Here is a 17,232-nt window from a genome sequence, read left to right on the forward strand (position 1 = left end):
AATTTCCGGGCCTGAATGAGTATTATGTACATATGTACTGAGAGTTTGGAATATTCCTTTACTTTTGCGAAGTAGTAGATTCATAAACATACACATTGATTCAAATAATAAAGAAGCAAGATTATCACTTATTACCAAGCACTAAGCAAAAAAGTATTTTCTAACTCAAAATGTTTAGGTAGGTTGTAGGTACTAATTATAAAACTAAATTAAATACAACATAAACAGAACATACGTACACATACACATCAATATAGCCTACACAGCTACGCGTAATCCGATACTGAACATGGCTGCGCTCGCTACGAACGCTACGAAATCATAGATCTACGCGTCTACTACGCTGCTACGCCGTAGCGGGCTATTCGTCAATTAGGGGCTATAATTATCTCATTGTGTTACGTAGCGTGGGCTACTAAATTAGATGGAATATTCTAGTAGGTGGGTGTACGATCACGTGGATATTTTTGTATCAATTATATACCTACTTAGATATGTATGTGCTGTAATAAGTTAAAATTATATTTAACACGTGGGTAGACCTCCCACTAGAACCTAGTAAGTAAGTTATAGAGTCTAGACTAGACCTAGTAAGTAAGGTAACTTACCGTTATCTAAACGTGTAATTTCTTAATACCTAATAAAGATATTTTTGTTGAATTTGTGTGGTTGAATTATTTTGAATTACTTAGGGGCAAACTCAATTACCATAGTTGTCCACAGTGGCATTGTAAAGGTTAGGAACCACTGCACTGGGTGGACCGGCGACATCATCAGAGTCACTGGAACCAGTCGATGGCTTTGTTCAACAGTGGACGTCTTTCGGTTAAGGATTATGATGATTTACATTGTGATTTATATTTTATTGAGGTTTGAGAAGCCTCTTAATCCTTCTCATGGATGAAGGTGGTGGTTCGTAATCTGACAAGTACCAATGTGACTTTTCCGAGTAATTATTTTACAAAATTATATTTTAGACATCACTGACAAACGGCGAAAGATATCGTGAGCAAATCTGGACTTATATATATAGTTTCTAATTGTAAGTTTGAAATCGCAACCGTTTTGAGCAAGAGTGGTGATTGATGCTCAAAATCTTCTTCGTATAGGGAAAAGAATTTTCTACTACAAATTCTATTTCACAAAAATTCTAGCTTCTCTACTATAAAGTAGAGCACTAATTTATGCGAACCACTTTCATCTTATCAGAATATATAAGTGAGATGGACCAGAAATATTATGTTTAACAAGAGTAATTTGAATAATTTTGAATTATTTAATTCAATTAATTTATGTCTTTACTCTTCTTAGGGCCTTTAAGGCCTTTTAATGTTCTTTTGAATAGTTATTTAAGTAATAGTAAGATTTATTTTAATTTATATCAGAGAGTCTACCAAGGCTTTGAATTTCAAGGTCTATTTATACTAGAGCTTTTATATTTCAAAATCCTCAAGTAAAGTCTTTTTACCTAGGACAGCTATCCAAGTTGTTAATAGAAATCTTCTGTTATTTAAGCCTGTAAAGGAAAGTAGTTATGCTAGGCATAATTATGTTTATCCGGAGCTGCGGACTACCTTGCGGATTTACCGGGGCTCCGGCTCGACAAGCAGGAGTAGGAACGGGGTGGTTTTTAGTCAGTAAGAGTCTGACACTTCCTCTCGCGTCGCCCAAAGTTATTGGATGATTTTCCCCCCTCAAAAAAAGGCATGATTCTGTTTGCCTTGTTGGTCGAGTTTTGAACTGAATTCTTGTCACTTTATTATTAGCGATTTTTCCACTGTTATACGGATTCTGGAATTATGACTGGTTTATGCAAAAAGCATACTTTTTAAGTCTTTGACTGCTAATAGAAAACTGTTGAAGGCAAATCCTCCGCTAACGTCGGTCACCGGTGACCACCACGGCATTCAATGTGTTAATTGGACTTTTACCATAACTAGTGAAAAGTGGGTGTTACATTTGCCTACCTATACGTGCACATTTTCCAATCTTTTTTTGATCCGTTTTCATCTGCTATCATTCACCAACTATTAGCAGATGCGTGTTATGCCTTATGTCGATTTTAGTGAGGTTTCCTATTGAAAGACCCATATATCCATCTGATATTTAGTTGCTGCAAGTCATAGCGCTTTAGGCGTTTAGTGTAACTGATATGGTTCAATTTTGAATGAATTATAAAAGCTTTGATTTTTAATTAAGTGCTTTGCGATACCAAAAACTGTTTAGTTACCATCCGAATGACCTGGCTTCAAAAACATTTTGAAGATTAAAAGATGTGACGTCATAGACAGATAATTTAATACCTAATATACAGGTATTGTAACAAACCAATAAGGAGTCCGAATCATTAGTATTATTAAAGCCAAATAACCTATTGTGTGCTTCATATTACGAGTCATATTATCATCTTCAATGCTTAGACAACAATAGGTATCCTCGTCATTCTCTAAATATAAGGTTTCTTAATTCTTGATTGGACTAAGATTTTCATTCATATGTCTATTACTTACATAGTTATTTCAGTAAGACTATGAATAGAAGATCATAATATATGTTACAATAGATAATTTTAGTCTATTCTATGAATATGTATTGTTAGTTAGAACTTCAGCCTTCTAGAGTCTTCAAATTCATTCAGAATTTCAAAGTTAACCTAACTGTGGTAGTCATTAATTAAGTTATACCAAAATCAGAAGGTCATAAGGGCCTATTATATTTAGACCGATACACATTAAGTGCTTATAATCACTTAATAATTAACCATGCTAAACATACGAACAATCACGCATACAAAGGCATCAGGCATTCAGGATTTACTGTAACATATATATATAAAAATACTAGCGCCCCGCCCCACCTTCGCAATGGGTGCAATGGTGATATATTATTATGCATGTGTTATACATATAAACTTTCCTCTTGAATCACTCTATCTATTAAAAAAACCGCATCAAATTCCGTTCCGTAGTTTTAAAGATTTAAGCATACAAAGGGACATAGGGACAGAAAAAGCGACTTTGTTTTACACCATGTAGCGATTTATACAAGCTTCGTCAGGAAAACATTGCTTGGTTCTAAACGGAAGCGAACCCACGCGTTATAGAAAAAATGGTGCAATTAACGAATGTTAATGGAGCGTTCAGTAATAGTTTGTAGCTTGCAAACAAATGCAAGCGGCGTCGGAGTAAAAGGTCTGAATAATCCCAAACGTATTTTAAATGTAAAATGTGGAGTTTGTTTTGTGTATGCTATGTCTATTTTTGGTGCTGAATACTAAGTAAGCGGGTGTGAAATGTGTGAATGAAAGTATTTCTTTTTATATTAGGATGTTGTTATTTTTTTTAGTCAGATGATATTACTAATGAATACGATGTTTTGTATTCAATCTGTGAATAGAGTACATGATTATTGTATGTCTTATAGATTATTTTAAAATATCAAACACGTATTTTTTATTTTCTTACAGAAACAATTAGTTTCGAAGATATATCGATTTAAAATATCGCGTGACGTCATTTCTAGGTACATTTTAAGCGTAGAAATGACGTAATTGCTCCACTCATAAACTTTGATTCGTTTTATCTAAGTATTATTATCTTATATGACAAAAAATACATGTTTAATATTTTTTTTATTACGTAACTGACTGATTAAATAGATTTTTTTAATTTTCTGTCTTCGTCATCATCCCTATTGGGTGGAATCGAAAATTGAATCGGATTGTTTTTCTATGCCTAGCTTCACTATCAATCATACTAACTTTATGCAACGCACAAATATAAGAATTAAACAAAATACCGATTTACTTTCATAATAATTATCTACTATAATGTCTATACATATACATTTATTTGCAGCTTCGTATTGCCATAATATATTTTACGGTAATTCAATAGTTATAGCAAGTTTATGATTGAACTCAACACATCTGGTTAACCTCGACTCGATACGGTACTAGTAAACAATACCCAACCCACAATGTAATTGTATTAGAAGAACATAAAACTACAATATACCTAAGTGATAATTATATTTATTTTGTTTCGAAGGCAGTAAACGTAAACAGAGGGCGTTTCTACGGCGAGGAGGAAATGAGAGGGTAATAAATAAAGCAGTGTTGATGACCCTCTAACATCGCGCCTTATGTTCGTTGAAGTAGCCTTAGGTCACTACAGGTTCGGAGCTGCGGACTACCTAGCGGGTTTACCGGGGCTCCGGCTCGAAAAGCAGGAGTAGGAACGGGGTAGTTTTTAGTCAGTAAGAGTCTGACACTTCCTCTCGCTTTACCCAAGGCGGGAGAAGTCATTGGATGATTTTCCCCCCTCAAAAAAAAGCTCACTACAGGTTATAAAAGCATTTGAATGTAAAAGCCATCGGAAATCTAACCGGAGACATCTCGCGCCGAAATCACCCTTGCAAACACACACCAATAAATCAGTGTCTTCGCCACTAATATTTTTATAAGTGCATCTGCTAAAAACAACCCTGATACCCTAATAAATTTAGACCACTTACTACTATTACCTATACTAGACTACGTATACATGTAGTCTAGACTAATAAATAAATTTGGAGTATCTGTTTGTAATATTGATTTAACCGCTTTTTACTACATGCATATGATTTACATACTCGTACGTGCGATACATAAAATAAAATATATTTTTTAAATTTGTTGTCTGTCAGTCTGTCTGTTTGTTCCGACTAATCTCTGAAATGGCTAGACCGATTTTGACGGGACTTTTATTGGCAGATAGCTGATGTACTAAGGAGTAACTTAGACTACTTTTATTTTAGAAAATAAAGTCACAAAGTCCGTTATAGTGTAGCACTGAGCATCAACTAGTATTAAAATAAATTGACACTTCAGCACACAACATACACTGCACAAATATCACTCCAAAACTTTCAAGTTAATATCAAACATGGAATAAGTTACATCCACTTACGTTTCATTTTGTCTTCATGGTGCCATTTGCCATAGAAGAGTATGGAGTTGCATATATCTTAGTAATGGCCGGTCATTCACGGGTCAATCTCCCTTAGGGCATCGCACTGAAAATAACAGTCTTGTTCTGGTGTAAAGTTTGAGGTACACTTGGTTTGTTTTGATTGAATTGTTTGTATGTTATAGTTTCTTTACAATAGTAAATTAAGGTAATTTGTGTATGTTTGTTGTAGTCGTTTGTGTTTCTGGCTACATAATCATGTTTGTAGTTGATAGATTACACGATAATGATATCTCCAGATCTTTTCCAAGATAAATTATTGACTGTAAGGTTGGTGTGGTGACTGGGCAACGTTTGTTGACGGTTGTATGTTTGTAAATACGCCCACGACTCAAACCTAGAGAAAGAGAAAATCCTAGAGTGGGGCAACGTTTTAATAAAAAAATATGAATTGATTTCTTAACGAGAAACTCATATATACTTTTACATATATAACCTCACGCCTGTCTCCCATGGGGGTAGGCAGATACAATGGAACGCCAATTCTTACAACTCTTATATACGTCTTCCCTGCCAATTGCTATAAACTTTACATACCTCTTCCGCTATTCAACGCAGCATATGTAAGTGTCACTCGCTGCCAAATAAAATAAAAAAAACACAGAATTTAAAAAATCTCTCAATGTACCACAAGCCTTCCTATCTTCCATTGGATACTATCACGTCGCCGTAGTTCACGTCGCGTGATATTGGGCGAACCGGAATTATGTGCATTCCGACGCGAAGGGCCGCTGCAATAGAACCTCTTTTTCGGATTTTTCCACTAAAATCGTATTGTACAAAGGAGGTGACAGTTCCGAGCAATATCAAAGGAGTTTCGAATGAATACAATGGGGTGCGGTAGTGAATAATATTTATTAATTCTTATCTTTGTTCTATTTGGTTTTTGTGCTGTTGTAAAATATATAAAATTTTCCTGTTTATGTAATTAGTTTTACTATATACTATATTAAGACCTAATCTGATGATATCTTTTTTTTTTGAGGTGGGAAAATTATTCAATTACTTCTCATGCCTTGGGTGAGTCGAGAGAGTGTCAGACTCTTACTGACTAAAAACCACCCCGTTTCTGCTCCTACTTTTTGAGTCGAAGCCCTATTAAACCCGCATCAGGTATCAACCCTATGGGACCCGTTTGTGGTGGTCTGATGGTTCTTCGAGGGGCGCGCGGCACGCGACGCGCCGTACGCACGGGTCTGGTTCTACTCGGGCGATGAGCTACCCTTGCTTGCCGTTCGCAGAACATCTGATGATACCTAGGTACACATTACCATCTGGATTTTTTTATCTACCTACACGAAATAACTCAGGCAGATCAAGAATTAATTTACCTACTAAGATACATGTAATATCAACTACATTTATATACCCCGATCCATATCACCACTCACTACACTCCGATACAAAAATAACTACAAAGAAGAATCCTTATACACTTCAAAAGCATTTACAAAGTTAATACAATAAGATACACAGAAGGAATCAGTGGAAACTGTCTGACGCAACAAAGGCAACCACTATCGCACCCCAAGGCGTACTTACCATTATTCAATTTGCTATGAACTCGAAAACAAGAATAATCCGTACCTTATAACTACTTGTAACGACTGAGGAACACATTTATAGTAACCGAGTGGTCAGATTAATTTGGCAAGCTATCCCATTATGTGGTATTATGCATGTTGGTTCATGAAGGGATTTGTATTAGCTTTTACCCGCATGAATTTGCTTATACTTAACTTCAACTATAGACATATAAGGACAATTTAAAGAAAATTGGTTGACTAGATAAAGCATAAAGAAGTACCGAACATATACCTATCTATCCATTTTGCCTTTTTATGGTCGAGTTAGTTGACTTTTTATAAGATATCCGAATAGCAGTTTTAAGGGTGTTTTTTTTACCAGTGACGGGCTATGTAGCTATACTACGATGATGTAATACGAAACAGTGAAACTATGTGGCCATTTTTTTCACTGATGCTAAGCTATGTAGCTATGCGAGGAAGATACGCAGCTCGAGTATGCGATGTATCGATAGTAGGGAAGCCATCCATAGTACACATCCATAGCACGCGTCTTTCCATATAAAAAAACATAGATTGGGGAAAGCCAAAGGCATCCATAACAACGTAATAAAACACGTTCCCCATTAGGTTAAGAAGTAAAGATTACTTTTTATAATTTTCTTTCAATAAAGATAAATCTCATTATTAACTCATATGTGTGTCGACAGCAACTGATGCATAGTTTTAACAACAAACTTTGCACAAACGAATGCGACTATGTTACCAACTTGACGTTTATTAATCTCGCACAACTTTTGCAATACGGATACTCTCTCAACACTACAGAGTTCGGAACTAAAACTTAAATTAGAACTAGATCGTGGTAATTATTATGCTACCTACAGAACTTAGAGGAGACTGAATTGAATAGAAACTGTAGTGGTAATTGGAAAATAAACTTTGTATAGGATATTTTAAGACTTCAATTAGGAAAGCATTTGGTTGAATCAGCAAGTTTAGTGTGATTATGACAGTACGAGTATCAGTGATTGTTTATGTTATCAGTTTAGTTTTAATTGCAACAGTTTTCCAAATATGATTAGAATAATTGATAGAATGTCTGACATTAGTATCCTTAATTATTATGTTTTCGGCTTACTTATGTGCCTAACTGATTGACGAAGAACTCCACTAGATTCAAGCCGAGCTCAAGAGAAGCACGTCGTGTGTCGCGGAATGCTCATGAAAACAGTTACGTGATTAAGCCGATTACATAATAATTAATATAGTATGTCTTACGAAAGTTATAATAGCATTAGTATCCTTGTGTATTTTCCAAAAATTCGAAATTCGATAGCAGTAACTTTATAACAAAGTTTGCAACTTGGTAGTGAAAAACTAGTTCGACATGCGTCCAATAACTCTTGTTTATACCTTCAACGCGAACGTTGAAAAATGTTGACGAGCCAAGTTCGGTGTCAGACGATATATCCCGGCGCCAGAAACTTCCGAACAACTGTTATCACGATGCGATTCAATAAAAATCAGTTTTCCAACTTGTAGAGGTAAAACCGATTTGTCCATTGTTATCAAAGAAAGCTTTCTCAAGTATGGTTTCCGAATGGCCGAGTTGACCGTTGACTGTGCGCGTCGAGTAAAAATGATGAATGGAACTAGCGTTCGATGACGCTAGATTGATTTTTCTTAAGGTTGGTTTATTTTTCTGGAGTGTTGGTAAGCATGGATAGAGTTGAAACGTTTAACCCTTTCGCAGTTCACTGATTCACATAGGATTCGGGGGTATTTGCTATTGTTTGCTTTTGTGGTCAGTGAAGAAAGTGTTTGTGCTACAGGATCTTGTGGTTAAGTAACTGTAAGCGATGCGAATAGATTTTCTCTTTTGATGAAAGTGGATATTTTTAGGTCAAGACTCAGTTTTCATTTATTATCCTCTGTTCAATGTGTTCTTCCATACACTGTTTTCGCATTCTTATTTAACTAATCAACATGTAATATAAAACTTTACATTAAGATGAAAAGTCACCCTAGTGCATCACAATTTCCTTCTAAAAAGTTCTAAATTCAATAAGGCTGGTGCATTCAGTATCAAAGTGCATGCATTAAGTAGGTACTAACACAAATTTTAATTTAAAGTATTTGCTGATGTAACCCACATTTACTTACGTACACTGATTCCATTTCAGTGATAGTTACAGGGTCGTATTTCAAATTAAGAATTTTGTTTCATGTCAAATATCATAATAGAGTTCTGTTAATATGAGATGTGGTAATTACTGTATGAAATATCCCAATAATAATTTAAAGTGATCCAATTTTATAACGATCATAATTATCGTGATTATTGTGAGGTTTCGTGTTGTGTAAACCAATACGGTTAGTTTCAATTCCTGTTCTATATAATGTTACCTATGTATAACCTATCAGTTCTATGGCTTATCTATGATCAAGTGTATAAAAGACTCACGATACACTTCCTATTTACATTCTATAAGCGTAAGACACATATAAAACATGAATAGTGTCACAGCTGTCTCATTGGCGGAGTGGTTGTAAGTGCGACTAACGGACAAGAGGTGTCGGTTTCGATTCCCGGCTTGGGCAAAGTATTGCTGGGCTTTTTTCGGTTTTCAAAATTTTCTCAGTATTAGCACGGTAGTCTAAAAATGTGGCTCACTTACATGGGACTTGCTTGGAAAAGTGGGTGTACATTGTACGGTGCCATAATGTGCACCTCTACCTACCCCTTCGGGGATGGAAAAGCGTGACGATATATAACAATATAATATAGTGTCACAGTCTTTTACACATTGTTTTTATTGACCCTAAATCCAGCCCTGTTTAGTACAGCGTTGTATCTCAAAGGGAGAACTCCTTTACGATTTTATTTTACGTCAGAGTAGTAAATAAAATCTTCGCTTTGACTCGATTTTCTTCGTCGCCTTGTGCTGAGTATGAAAATATTATGATTAAACTTAGTAGAGTTTAAATATTTTGTACAAGTCGGCCAGTGGGTGAAGTGGGGATTATGTCAGCTGTTTCTAGAATATTCTAGATTATTTTCAGCTGATGCAAATGTATTAGGATGTGGATGATTTAAATTCTAATGAACGTTTACTTGGCTGATGAGTGTGCGATTGGGAATGTCTAAGTTATTCCGTGTGTGCTTTGCGGAGTAAAGTAAGATTCGATATGTGGGGCGGAGATGTACGTTCTCATCAATGCTATGTAGTGGTGGGCGATATAAATCGTATACAGATACGATATCTATATATCGGCACGATATCCAATATCTATATATCGGACGGCGCTGAATCTATATATCAGGTATCCGCGTATCTAGCGAATATAGCGCGATGTGCCACAGAACAACACACTATACCAAAGAGTAACGCGGACCTATATCGTATCGCATGGTCTATGATATCCAGTACAAACTGATTCGGGAACAGGAACACTACTAAACCAAACAATACATTCACTGATTTCGAGTAAACAGTTACAATTAAAATACAATGATGTACATAAATCGAACAAAACCGAAACCTAAAATTACAGTACGGTACTACTTTCGTTTCAGAGTTCCACACTGATTCGGCCAATATATAGATATCGAAATATATAGATGCGATATCCGATATTCTAAACCGATATATAGATACGATTTGATATAGAGTAAAAGCGATATTACCCATCCCTAATGCTATGTTGAAAGTGGATCGCTGATTTTGCATTCTTAATGAACTTCGTGTATTGATTTGAAGTAATGGTTTATGGTTATTATGTTGTTTTGATAGTCAACCTCTTTGTTATGTTTTTATAAGTAAGTGCAAAAATGACAGCACTTGTAGTATTCATTCCAAAGGCAGCCATCCTAACAGAACGTGCTCGACAAAAAGGAATTCACATTTTGTTATCCCAAGTTCTTAACAATAGCATGAGGTTAAACCTCTGACGACTAACACAAAGCTGTTGAAGGCAAATCCTCCTCTAACGTGAAACTGAATCTAATATTATGATGCCATTACACAGCAATTAAATTAGTGGTGATTTATGATCAAAAATGTCTCCTATGAAAAAAAGAATTGAGCAAATTATTTCGTGTATTTGTCTAGGGAACCATTAATCCACAAAAATTACTACACTCAACCAAAATATAAATTCACACCAATAGAACGTAACACAAAACTGTCCAAATCCAGTCGCCATTTTACTTTCCATCGATCCTCATATTTCGCGCGCACTAAAAATACGAGTTTTTTTTTTACTATCCATAGACGACGTCCATAGAGAAAGCGAGGCGTAATGACTCTTGCTGTCATTAGCCTGCCTCTCGCGGCAGATTGAAAATTTAACGAGCATCCCTGATACGAGGTTGAACGTTGCATCTTATCGTTGCTGTTACAAGTGATTTTTGTTTTTTAATCTATGTTCATTAAAGGGGATAGAGAGAGGATTTTGATTTTTTTTTTGTTGTTGTACAGGATGTTGTTTAGTGTGTTTATTTTTGGAGTGTGTGGTTGTGTTTGGTAAATGCTGGTGTGTTTATAAAGGACTATGTATATATTATACATTAATAACCCCAGGCATAGACAATGGAACGCCAATTGCTGCGATTCTTACACACTTCTTTCGCTTCATTAACAGTCATAAGTCTTTTCTTGCATGCTCGTCGGTTAAAGGTACTTTTAATTTGGCCCATCTTTAATATATCGCCAATCTGATCGCTATATTTCCGTCTAGGGCACCCTCTACCAACGGCCCCATTCATATCCGCCTTGTATATTTCTTTCGATAGAGAACTATGCTTTTAGTATTTTCGAAGGTTTCTGTATAAATCATTATAGGTACTTCTTCTTAGTAGTATCTTCTGGGTGGAATATCATTTCTGTAAATAATGTTGATTATAAATATGTTTTTGATTTGAAATCTTTCATTTCCCAAGTACTATTAACATTTATACCTACCCAACAACATAAAGATTTTACGTCAAAAACGTCTGCCGTAGCCACTTTTCTCGTCAAAATTTCTCGAATATTCGTCAAAGAGCTACTTCTAAACTTCCACGAAACGTATCGATACATCAAACATATTGGCAGTGTTGACATCAAGGGGCTTCTGAGTAAAAGTATATTTCGAATGAAGCGGTGCATAATTTTTACATTCAAGTGTACTCCGTGAAGTGGTCGGTCACAGTCGTGCAGAATTCCATTAGGAAACGTTGGACGTAGGCCAGCCAGCCGTGAGGATCGGATGAATTTTTATTGCTATAGACGTGGAGATAGGTAGATTAATAGAATTAAGGTATAATATTTGAGTGAGGTCTATAAAGTCGTCGCGTCGAAATAACTAACTGACTGTTGCGTGTGATAATGATTATGTATTATTTCTAGTGTATTTTTTTTCATATAGAAGTTTATTTTATGTTTAACTAGTAAACCCGACGAACTCCGTTTAGCCACAAATGAATTTCCATGTTTTGCTGCTATTCTCTTGATTTTTTATACCTCACGGAGTCCAAGATCTTTCCAAGGAATGCAAAATCGAGGAAATCGGTTCATGTGTTCTGGAGTTATAGAGTCAGGAAGAAAAACCTGACTTATTTTTATATTATAGATTACATTGTCGCATTAGACTAAAAGAAAAACCTGACTTATTTTTATATTATAGATTACATTGTCGCATTAGACTAAGTCTGTCTAATAAATAAATTTAGAAACAATATTTTATTATAAAGATACTTTTTTCTAAGTAGATACGGCCTTAAAACCGACCTAGAAACACATTAATATTCACTAAAAACCACTCAAACCAACCACTAACCAAACAAACACCTCGTTGAGATAAATCCTACCTATAATATCCATCCGACCATTACGCACAAAGATAAGTTCTTCGCAAAAATAAATCCAGTTCGCTAAGCGTGGGAGATTCAGTGACCTGTAACATCGTACGCAGATCAATAAGTAGTTGCGTCGACATTATTATTTATACACTACCCAGCGATAGATAGTGCTCATCGCCGTTTCGAAAGAGATAATCGGCTAAATCACCGTGTATACTGCTCATGATTATGAACGGGTAATGACTGTTTTCAGCAACCAAGTGTGAAAGAGTGGGAGAGCCATGCTTCAAGCCTTCTGCAGGCCTTACAGAAAACTGACGTGAAACAATGCTTGTGTTGTGTGAGTAAGGTTACCGGAGACCCAATTACCACCCTTCCCAATCATTTCAACCCCCAATTCCCCAACAACCCTTAATTTCATAACCCCCAAAAGCCACTGGTGTTTCAAGTGTCCATCGGTGCCCCGGATTGCTTACTATTAGGTAATCTTCTTATACCATAAAAACTACCCCTAAACCATCTTTTAACTAAAAGTTACTTACGTAGCACCTAAACTAACTCCTTACTGTTAGGTACTGTTAGGGGTCACTTAAAGGTTGGTGAAAAACAAAACGTCGTTAAATGTTACCTATCTTAGCTTAGGAGTTAATTAAAATTTAATAGAGGTTGGCGAAAATGGGCAACAGACTAGTCGAACATTCTCTTAGAAAAATAAGTGATCGTAATACTGATAATACAAAACTGTCGCTTTCCAAAAGTCGTTGCGCAATATTTTTTGCCGCGTACTGTACCTATTTGACCGTCTAGCTTTTTATTTCATTCCATATTCATTGGTCGACCCTTAGGTAGGTACTGGTGGAAACCACGAATTAAAATGTACTGTCCACTTCATTCGATGCGAGTGGGCAGCAAATAATTAGAAAACTCAAACCTTTCCGCCCTTTGGGGGTGAAAATGTGATGACGTGACGTCACGTGACGGTTTGTGACTGGCTCATTATAGTTACTTGTGTAAGATTACAAGTTTGGGTCGAGTAAAGTATTATTGGGTTTTGCAACTATCAGTAATGATATAGATCAGGGATTTTTTAACCTTTTACTGGCCAAGAACTTTATATTTTTTATTAATTTAGGGACCACTATTACTATTTTCATGTGGTCATTCAATGCATTTGTTACCATCCTAATTCTTCCTGTAAGATCTGATGAAGGCATTACACATTTTTGACGGAGATTGGGCAGTAGTTGCTCAAAATGCAGCTCTGTTGACTGTTATGGGCCATTGATAAAATTATGACGATTTATTCAGGTTTTTTTAATGGGGACAATCGTACAGTCTCTCCTCTCGCCTTGGGTGAGACGAAAGGGAGTGTCAGACTCTTACTGACTAAAAACCACCCCGTTCGTTCTTCTGCTTCGAGCCAGAACTCCGGTAACTCGCTAGGCAGTCCACAGCTTATATAGGCGTGAATATTATAATGCTATAATAATATCACTTATGTAAGCACTTAGCAAACTAGTCCAAACAAGTTTCTAGTTTTATAAAGTTTATGTCAAAATAAAAGCTTTTAAATATTGATAGAAGATATAAATTATCGACTGTCATTCTGTTTACTTTTTTAGTAGACATGAGACAGTTTATCTTATCAAAACTTAGATGAAAAACAAAAATAGGTTTATTTATTTTTCAGTTTACGTGAGACATTTATAAGTGTCACCTTGGACGATCTTAGGTACTTACTTACGAGTTTTTTATAGTTCTAAAATGGATAATTATACAAGATGTTTAGCAAATTATCTCATCACATCAACAGCCTATTAGTGGCCACTGCTGACCAAAGCCTCTTCTCGCATGAAAAAGGTTTTGAGCATTAATCACCACGCTCAATGCGGGTTGGCGATTTCAAAATTATAAACCCAGTTTTCCTCACGATGTTTTTCTTCACCGTTTGTCAGTGGTGTCTATCCTAGAAAGTATATACAACGAAAAACAAAAGTCACTTTGGTAGGTACTTGCCGTTCGTAGGTTTCGAAAACGCGCTCTCATGCATAAGGAGCGAAATTGTTTTAATACTTACAACTCGGAACAAGTCATATTGGTACTTGTCGTTGTGAAGTTTTGAACTCCCTAACGCGCTCTCATGCATGAGGAGCGGAGCATCTTTAACCTCTGGGCCACCACGACGCTTTCTAGCAAATTATTTAGTGTCATTATAATTTAGTGTGTGTGCCCAGTATGTGGCAAAAGGCTCACCCCCTTTTATATGGGACTTATAACACAAATGGTGAAAAGTCGGTGTACATTGGCTAGCAACATTACGTGCCGTAATGGGCATCACTGCTTACCCCTTTGGAGATAAAAAGTGTGTCGACAACATGATTAGCAAATTGATTCAGTGCCATTATAAGTCAAGTAACAAGTTCTATTAAGGTTAACACGAGTAAACAAACAACCATCAAAAGGTACCCTATTTATCTACGACAAACTTAATCTGACTTTTTCACATAAATAACGTTTTGCGAGAGTACAATTTTAATTTCTATTTTATATAAATGTCGATAGCAGTTGATTCATGAGCTCTTTACATTTAAGTTAGTATTGGAGATATTTGATATATTCAATCGAGATTTATTCACCATGTATTCAGATTTATTGCTGTGTCACTCGTATTTATTCGATTCGAAGAGTACTGAGTGAATTAGTTTGAATATTTTTATTTTACGTGACTCTTTTATTTGATTTTAATTTGAAATTGTAGTGAAATTGAATTTGAATTAAAAGTGCTATGTAATGTATATTTTTTATTTTTTTCACACTATAATAGACATAACATGAATTTAAATACATAGACTAAATAAACTGAGTTCAACATACTAAAACCAGTGTTTTAAAGAAGTCGGTTAATAAACTACAATTTAATTATTATTTTTTTCGGCTTACTCACGTTATTATTTGACGAGAAACTCGACTAGTTTTAAGCCAAACAACAAAACTGCGATTTGTTGTTATTTTTTATCAATGTGTGATGTTAAGTATTTATTTTGAAATTCTATCAATTACTCAGATGATATTTGAGTGAATCGTTTAGAGTAAAAAAAATCGCTTTCATGTTTAATTACTTATTTAGAAAACAACATTACAGAAACTTTCCTTTCCCATAACCATGGAAAAATAAACGAAAAAATAACACGATAAAAACTTCGCTCTCAGAACTATTCGCATAAACTGTAAGAAAATCTATCAAAACATCGATGATGCATGGTACGATCCGAATAATCGATACGTAAACATATCGATAAGGTATTCAATCCAAATGGAATCGATTCACCGTAAAATATTCATTTATTCGCTACAATCTTCCATGCACTGCAACAGTAATGCATTATGTTCAAACTGTATGCGGCACTCGATTCAAACACACGTGTGAATTAAACATGAGATGATATTCTCAATCTGTCGCTTGTCGTTACCAGTTACATTGAGCTTCCTCGTCCCTCCATAATGTTGGGGATGAAGTAGTGAGAGGGGGAAGTAATGGTTGCAATGAGAGCTCTAGTTATGTTGGTATGAAGTCGCTTATGTTTTCGTTGTTGGCGAAAGTTTGACAAATAGCTTGTAGTGCAGTTCTAGTTTGTACGATAAGCTGATAGGACCCTTTGGTATGTGAGCGTTTTCCAACTATCAGTTTCATGTTTGCCCGTCGCCCCGTGATTTATGTTATCGCTTTCTTTTTGTCGCAAAATATTTTTGTTTGTGTTAGTACTTTATATGTGAAACTGTGTGAAATATGCGAACTGGGAACGTATCTGAAAGTTAAGTTGAAGAAGAACGTTTTGTATGAATTTATTTAGTTAGTGGAATATAGTTATAGTTGGTTGTTGTTGTTATGTGTTTATTGATGTAGGTTGTTTATTTGTTAGTTATGTTGCTGGAGTTATGTAATTCGGGAAGGCTATGTGGCGTACCGCAGATAAATACGTATTTGTATTTCAAGGACGTGGTACTTGAGCGCTTGTTAACCACCCATATAAATTGTACTTGTCGGAACTGATAGGAAGAGGCACTCGTATTGTAGTTAGTTATTTGTAATTATCATAAGAGGTGGACTAAGCTAGAGCAATACATGCCAGTAAAACTTTCCTTGCCAAGGCATCAACGTTAACAGTTCTTGTCCAGCAGTACACGTCTCCCTTTTTTACATGACTACCTATAATTTTATCCACAAAAATACATAAATTATGTAGTTCAAAGAGCGTAATTTTCCCAAACGATATTAAAAACAAAGTTACGCATTACCATGTCAAAACCAGCATAAACTAAAACACCTGAAAATGTTTACTCCAACTAGTTAGGTTGTATAAAAGCTGAATTCAGGCCAACTTCAGTGGGTAGGCGGCCGGTAATGGGCAAACTTAGGGGCACTGCGCTTTGTACTCTCATACAACTTAATTATCGTACGGGACCCGGGATAATTACGTCACACATTGATCGAAAAAGGACAGTTTGGCTGTTTGGAGCGGGCTGCACGTTCAGCCGGTTTGTATGTAGCGCTCATTTGTTTTAAATCGAATTCATTCTATGGTGAAGTTTACTTATTTGCTGTGTTTATGATAAAATATTTGAATTTTTTGAGCGTCGATAATGTGAATAAAGTCATACATGAGGGTGAGGGTCCAAAACCTACTAACGGTAAGTACCAATGTGACTTTTTCCGAGTTATATGTACTTTTTAAGATGTAGACACCATTCACAAAAATGGTGAAGAAAACATCGCTAGGAAACCTTGGCTTATAATTTCTAATTATAAGTCTAATCGCCAACTTGGGTTAAGCAAATGTGGTGATTAATGCTT

The sequence above is a fragment of the Spodoptera frugiperda genome, chromosome 2 (assembly GCF_023101765.2).
Source record: "Spodoptera frugiperda isolate SF20-4 chromosome 2, AGI-APGP_CSIRO_Sfru_2.0, whole genome shotgun sequence".
Lineage (NCBI taxonomy): Eukaryota > Metazoa > Arthropoda > Insecta > Lepidoptera > Noctuidae > Spodoptera > Spodoptera frugiperda.